Source organism: Prunus dulcis, chromosome 2, assembly GCF_902201215.1.
Source record: "Prunus dulcis chromosome 2, ALMONDv2, whole genome shotgun sequence".
Taxonomy (NCBI): domain Eukaryota; kingdom Viridiplantae; phylum Streptophyta; class Magnoliopsida; order Rosales; family Rosaceae; genus Prunus; species Prunus dulcis.
In genome coordinates, this window is record NC_047651.1 from 3,840,961 (window position 1) to 3,848,046 (window position 7,086).

Consider the following 7,086-nt stretch of genomic DNA (forward strand, 5'->3'; position numbering starts at 1 on the left):
AAAAATCTGATTATGTCGGCGGTTTTCTATATAAACCGTCGTGGTTATTTCAATTCTTGTCATTAAGTAGATCTACCGGCGTAGGATAAGAAAATCAAAGAAAAAAATTGTTAACAAAAATTCTTATTAAGACGACGGTTTCAATTAAATGTACGACGTATAAAATGAATAAATACGACGTTAAATTTTATAGTACGATTTAAAGATAGCGTCGTAGAACTATACGAGAATGACGTCGATATATTTATATTTTCCGTCGTTGTACATTAATTTAATACGACGATATTTTGTATTTTAAAGCCGTGGATTTGTTTGTAATTATACGGCGTCTTATACGAAAACCTTGTCGTGTTATTTTATGAGTAAAAACGGCGGCTTTTATTGAAATCGTCGTCTTTACTTTCTACGTCGGTCGATTCATAACTTCTACCGTTCTTTGTTGGCTTTGATTTTACACTGCGGAAATCTGTTTCAAATAGACGTTGGTTGTTTAATTAGGTACGTCGTTGTTTTTGAACAGCCATTTGAATCTCCATTTTTAGTTGTCTAAGGTGGTATTACACGACGGTGTTTTTAGAACCGTCGTCTTTTTAAAAATCACGACGGTTTTCACTTAGACCGTCGTTGTTTTCTGGTCGTCTTTTTCACTTTTTGTAGTAGTGTAGTTAGAAGATTTTCTACAGCAAAGTTCAAAAATGATTCCACCCCAAAACTCATATGCCTTCGATCTTCTATCCGAGTGCATCCATGACTTATCCATCTCCGACACTATAACCTATTATCTATAATAAAGTGAAAATAGAGGCAATGACCATCACTATAGCAGATTATACAAAGATCTAATAGCAAGTAATACACAACAGAGACGACGGGTTTCAAACAAAAACAGACGTATTTGGCATATATAGACGACGGATTTTCAACAGACGTCGTCTATTATAAGTAATACAAACGGCGGTTTATGAAAAAACCGTCGTGTATAAGTAATACAACGACGGTAGTTTAAAAAAACCGTCGTGTAATCGTCGTCGTATGCCTTAAAATTCGTCGTGTCTCAGTTTATATTCAAGAACACAAAACCCATTAAGAACATAACATATATATGAAACCAAGCAAGAAACCAACATATACATGAAAGCAAGCATGAAAACAATAAATCCATTCCCAATTCAACATAACATAGGGTGATTAAAAGATCCGACAAAATTAAATCCATTCTCAATTTGCGGCTCGGATAGACCATAGTCCCCTGTATCCTGCCAGTTTGCGGCTCGGATAGACTGCGTGTCATCCGAGACCTGCCAGGGGAATTGACGGACTTACAGGGGTACTTCTAGGTGGTACTTTTAAAGGAATTTCAGTGTTTTATGAAATTATTGTTTTCAGAAAAGTTGATATCAGTTTTCTTAACATTCGTGCCGTTTTATATCTATACATATATATATATATACACATATACGTATACCTGTTGATTTACATGCTTTATATATTTGATTACCGATGAACTTTAGATTTACATACATAATTATTTTGACTACGGGGGTTATTATGTTTATAAACTAGTTTGAGAACATTCTTTTTGTCCACTCACATTTTCGACTTGTTTTTCGCCCCCAGGCTGTAGATGCGTACAGGCATCCACCACCGGGCCACTCCCAGCTTCCGCACCGCCAAGAAATGTAGGGTTTTATCGTAAAAGTTCTTGAAACCTTGTAAAGTAGTAGAAAATGCTCTGATATCTAGTTTTAGTAGAAAACTTGAACTGGTGAATGTTTGATTGACTATTCTGGCAGTTGGTGAAGAATTATTGGTTTGTTTAACAGGTGGAAAAATTTGGATTTGGTCAAAATACATGGGAGACTCTGCCAAATTTTCGGCAGAAGTCCAAAGAAAATTTTCCTAGCAACTGTAGCAGGAGGGGTAAAATGGTCATTTGTGCCCGACAGCTGCCAGATGTCAGACACGCACAGGGCTTGGTTCGAATTCCAAAGTGGAATTGGGATCGGGTCCTGTCAATTTGGTATCAGAGCCTAGGTTTTACTTCATGTAGACCTCGCACTCTGTGCATTCTCGTTTTCTTTTCAAGTTGGGCCCAAAAGGTGGTGGTGTCCGTAGGGAAAGTAGGCAGATATCCCGACGTAAGGGGATGAAATTCCCAAGTCGGACAGGAACTGCACCGGTATCTGGACCGGTAGAGTAATCTTTTGTTAGAGGCTCGTCAGGAGCCGTACCTACTGTACCTAGTAAGCAAGGAGATCCTAACGTACATTAGACCTTGGAGCTGTTAGCTCAGACTTTAACTGAGATTGAACAGCCCAGAGATCCATCCGTGAGATAGGTGGATCATGTAAAAAAAAAAAAAGATTGAGGGCTATAAATTGGGATAATGGTGGTACCCAGTAGTAAAGGAGAATTACATTAAAGGAAGGGAGTAGATCGTGGAGATCTTGGTTGTTCCACAGAAGAATAGAGTATTGGCGGGATTTGGTTAAGAAGTGATACCAGGATCCTTTGATTAATACGTAACAAGTATTTTAGAGCCGAATTTAATAGTCAGTCTTATCTGTAATTCTACAGAAGGTGTGGATACAAGATTTTTTGCATCAGAATAGAGGATAATGACTGGATCAGAATATGAGAAAGAGGTTTCATGTATTGCTTTCTACTAATAGAGATTGGAAAGTAAGAGGTAATACCTAGTTGCGATAAGGTTAAAAGCCTCCATCCAAGATATTGTGATAAGTTAATGGTTAGTTAACTTTGGTGCCGTGGTGATGTCCGCCCCGGCCAGATAATGGGCAGACCATGGGGTGCACTCTGGGCACAGTATTTGGATATAGGTAATACTAATTAGGAAGAATTTAAGAGAGGTAACTATAGTAGTGATTACCAGTTCCGATCACCGAATTGCCGCAGGTTTGGAGGCTGCCGACCTGGATCTAGTTCTAGTGAAGGTACCAGTCAGGGTAGTAGTATTGGAAATCGTTCTGGGACTAGTGTAGCTAGGAGTATTGGAAGACAATTGTTGTCAGACCCTAACAGGAGAAGTTGCCCTGATGCGCCGATGTGGTAGGCATTAATCCGGGCCCTGTTAGAGGAGTACTACTGGAGGATAATATTATGGACAGTCTAGATCTTTCCAAAAACAGGGTTGCCGCTGTTCCCTTAGCATAAGAAAATCATTTCTGCAACGAAACAAGTATGCAAGGTAAATTACAAGAAACACCACAGTCTATGGAGGTTTTGTTTGGTGGTGGGCCCAGATCAGTATGGCTAGTTGAGGAAGTAGTTAGTTGAGGGGATGTGGTGACAGTTTTAGACCCGCAGATAGACAGTATAATATGTCTCAGTAGGAAGCATGAGTATTATTTACTGCAGTTATAGATTGAATTCCCCTTCGGCATGGTCGACTGGAGGTCATCCTAGGGTTGGATTAATTTGGCCGGATACTGTACCTCAAAGTTACCTTTTCATCGGGAGATCAAGTTTATTCTTGAGCTCGCTCCAGGAATGGAGCCTATGTTTGGGATAAGGTACAAAAGGACACCAGTAAGTTAAAGGAGTTAGTGACCAAATTGCCAGAATTGACAGCGAAGAGGGTCATTCAGCTTAGTGCTTTCTTCACTAAAGTGTTTTAGTAAGGAGATGTCATCATGAAGTTATGCATGGACTCAGGATAGCTGGATAAGATTATAGTACGGAAATGGATGTCTATAGTTTCACAATAAGGAATTGTTTAATAAGCTAAGGAGTGCCAAGGGAATTCCTAACAAGTGATTTGAGGCTTGGATAGTTCCAGTAATGACTTAGAAAGGAGTATGTACCTAAAACAGCGTGTTAAATGAGGTATGGGGACTCTGAATTCCTGGTTATACTATAAAGAATTAAGGGATGTGCCAGTGGTATTTTGGACCCCCCCTGAATAGAATGTTTGGGCGGTATTGAGATCGCCTCATGATCGTGTAGCTAGATAACCTTTGGGTGTATTCTAAGAAACAGAAGGTACATGTGAAGTATGTAAACATTGGGTGGTGGACTCTGAGAAGGCAGTAACCTTATGCTGAGCTCAGCAAGTGTGCATGTTGGATGGACAGAGCGAGTTCTTGGGACACACGATTTCGGTGGAGAGTATTTTGTCGATCCTCAAGGATTGAGGCAATAGTAAATTTAGTTACGGCCAATCAGTGCTACTGAGGTACAGAGTTTTCTAAATAAGTCGATTTTTACTGTTGCCTTGTGGAAAGGTTATCCACCATGGCGACACCGTTCATCTATTTAGCCAAGAAAGAAATTAAATTGGTGTGGTCAGACCAGTGCGAGGAGGATGATGTTAAACTTAAGAACAGGCCAACTACTACTTCGATTTCAATACTGCAGGAAGTTAGGGGAACTTGGTGTACTACAGTGTTGTTTGCAATAAGAATTGGGGTTTGCGTTAATACAGTATGGTAGAGTGAGTGCTTATGTGTCTCAACAACTGAAGAAGCAGGAATCAAAGTATTTTATTCAAGATTCGGAACGGGCCATAGTAAGCTTGGTTTAGTAAGGTTAATGACAGTATTTTTATAGGGAAGTATGCCAGATCCTTACAGATCATAAAGGATTACCATATGTATTTATCCAGGAGGAAGAAAAATTGAGACGGAGAAAACGGTCAGAGGTTATAGATACACTCAGTATGAACTTCTCAGGAGAAGTAACTTATCTCCGAAGGAAATATTTATCCATGATGGTAAGACTGAGGAAATTCAAAATGGACTAGATATGGATAAACAAAAAGCACCGTTAACCACTCTTCAGGAAAGATCAGTGCTAAAAACTCGAAGATTTGCAGAATATTTTCAAAATCTTGAGTTGACTCCTACGAGAAAAAGTTGAATTATATGATATGGAAAGTGAGGTTTTAAAATAGAGGTGGTTTCTTATAAGGAAAGACATAGTAAAGTTTGCCAATAAGTGATAGTTCAGTGACAGAAATCAACAGGGTTCTTGTAACCACTTCCGATTTCTGAAAAGAAGTGGGAGTACCTTACAATGGATTTTATGTTCAGCCTCCTTGAATATAGAGAAAGCAGAATGGAGTGTAGGAAATTGAGGATCGATTCAACAAATCTGTATAAGTTCTGCCAGTGAGAGCCAAGTGTAGTTTGAACCAACCGGCAAAGATTTTCACAGAAAAGATCGTCAGACTTTATGGAGTATCAATCTCTATTGTTTGAGATCGAGAATCCCAGGCTATGTTCCGTTTGAACTCAGTCCAAAGAAGGTTTTGGAACCCAATTGCAGTCAAATACTGCCATTCACCCATGACAGATGATCGATTTAAGTGAATGACCCAAACTTTAAAAGAACAGCTGAGATGTTGTATACTTCAGTTTCAGAGTGTTTGGGATGAAAAGATACTATTTTGAGAAAGTATCTCAAGTGACAGTTATCAGATTTCCTTGGATTACAAATCTAAAAATTGCTATTGGTATCTATACTGAGATGTTTCCAATAGATGCCTTATACGAGACATAGTATAGACCACTCAAGTGTAAAGATGGAATAGAAAGCAGAGTTTATTGGTATCTGGAAGTGTTGTAGGAAATAAAGAAATCTATTGGATTAACTGGTAAAAACCTCAAGCGATCCAGGAGTGGCAAGGAGTTATGCAGATACTAGAAGAAGGATCTTTAGTTGGGTATTTTTCAACATTTCTCACCTAAGGAAAATGTAGTGAAATTTAAAGAAGCGAAGGAACCAAGTCCTAGCCATATCAGACCCAATGAGATTATAGAATGTGTGGGAAACAAGCGGTTCGGATTGGAATGGGAAGTGTTTAGCTTTCAGTGATATTTGCAGTATAGTAACCCGAGTAGCAAATACAGGAGCAGTCCTTCTCCCCTCTTCGAATGACAGGGATGTAAATTTCGAGGACGAAATTTTTATAAGGGGGGTAGATTGTAATAACCCAAAACAAAATATCTAAAAAGAAATAAAATATCTAAAAAGTAGGATTAATATCTTCCAGCAAAAAGACAATTTTGCCCTCGCATTATTTAATAGGGAAAAAGTTGACTTTTTGATCGAGAAAGAATTTGGCAATTTCGCTTGCTCCTTTGCGTAGAGCACGGCGAAACGAGTCCGTAGACATGGAGTAGACCCGAATCGGAGTTGTAACGAAGAAATTACGGTCAAAATACTCACGAGGGCAAAATGGGAATTTAGGAGATCAGTTTTTTTTTTATAAAAAAACCTGTTTTCTTCTCCCTCTCTCCTCCCACACTCTCTCTCTCTCTCTCTCTCTCTCTCTATCTCTCTCTCTCTCTCTCTCTCTCCCGACAGTTTGAGAAAACTAGTCGGGCCGCCACCTTCCAAGCCACCCCGACGCCACCTCACGCCACCCTGACCCTCCGGACCGGACCCAGCAGCACCGGCCAGCTCCCGCCATCAACCCCAGCCCGTCCGCCGCCCCTGCTGCTGTCTGGAGCCGCCGGAAACTGCTGAAAAACGCAGCAGTTTTGGCAGATTTTCCAACCTCAGTTTCTCCCTCATCCGGCCACCAAATCAGTCGTGTGAGGCACCAGGGGTCCGATCGACCCGCAGGAGGGACCTTCGAAGGGTCCAGCTAGCTCGGACCAACTGTGAGTGGACTTTCTTTCATGAATGATTTTATATAATGAGTTATATAGATGATTTCTATAAATAAGATTTCATAAGTGCTTTTATATTGATTTTATATAAATAAGATTTTATAAATGAGTTTATCTGAATAAATTTCATTATATGATCTTGAATAAGTGTTATTACATATTTTCCAAGTATGAAATGTAGTGTAAAACATCTTTATCTTTATATTATTCGGTTGAGCAGTAGATTTGAGATTTGTGATACAAAGATAGTAATTTAGTTGAGACTTATCAGATTTCAGAGAGTTATCAGATTTTCTAGCTAGACCACCATGTACCCATTTATTTCTGGTGATTACCCACAGTCGGACCGATGTCTACGGACATCCAGTCTGATTTCAGTTACGTCAGTGCACTTGACTTTGCCTCACGAGTTTCGGGGACGCTCGGACCGTGAGTTCCAGGATTTGCGGCT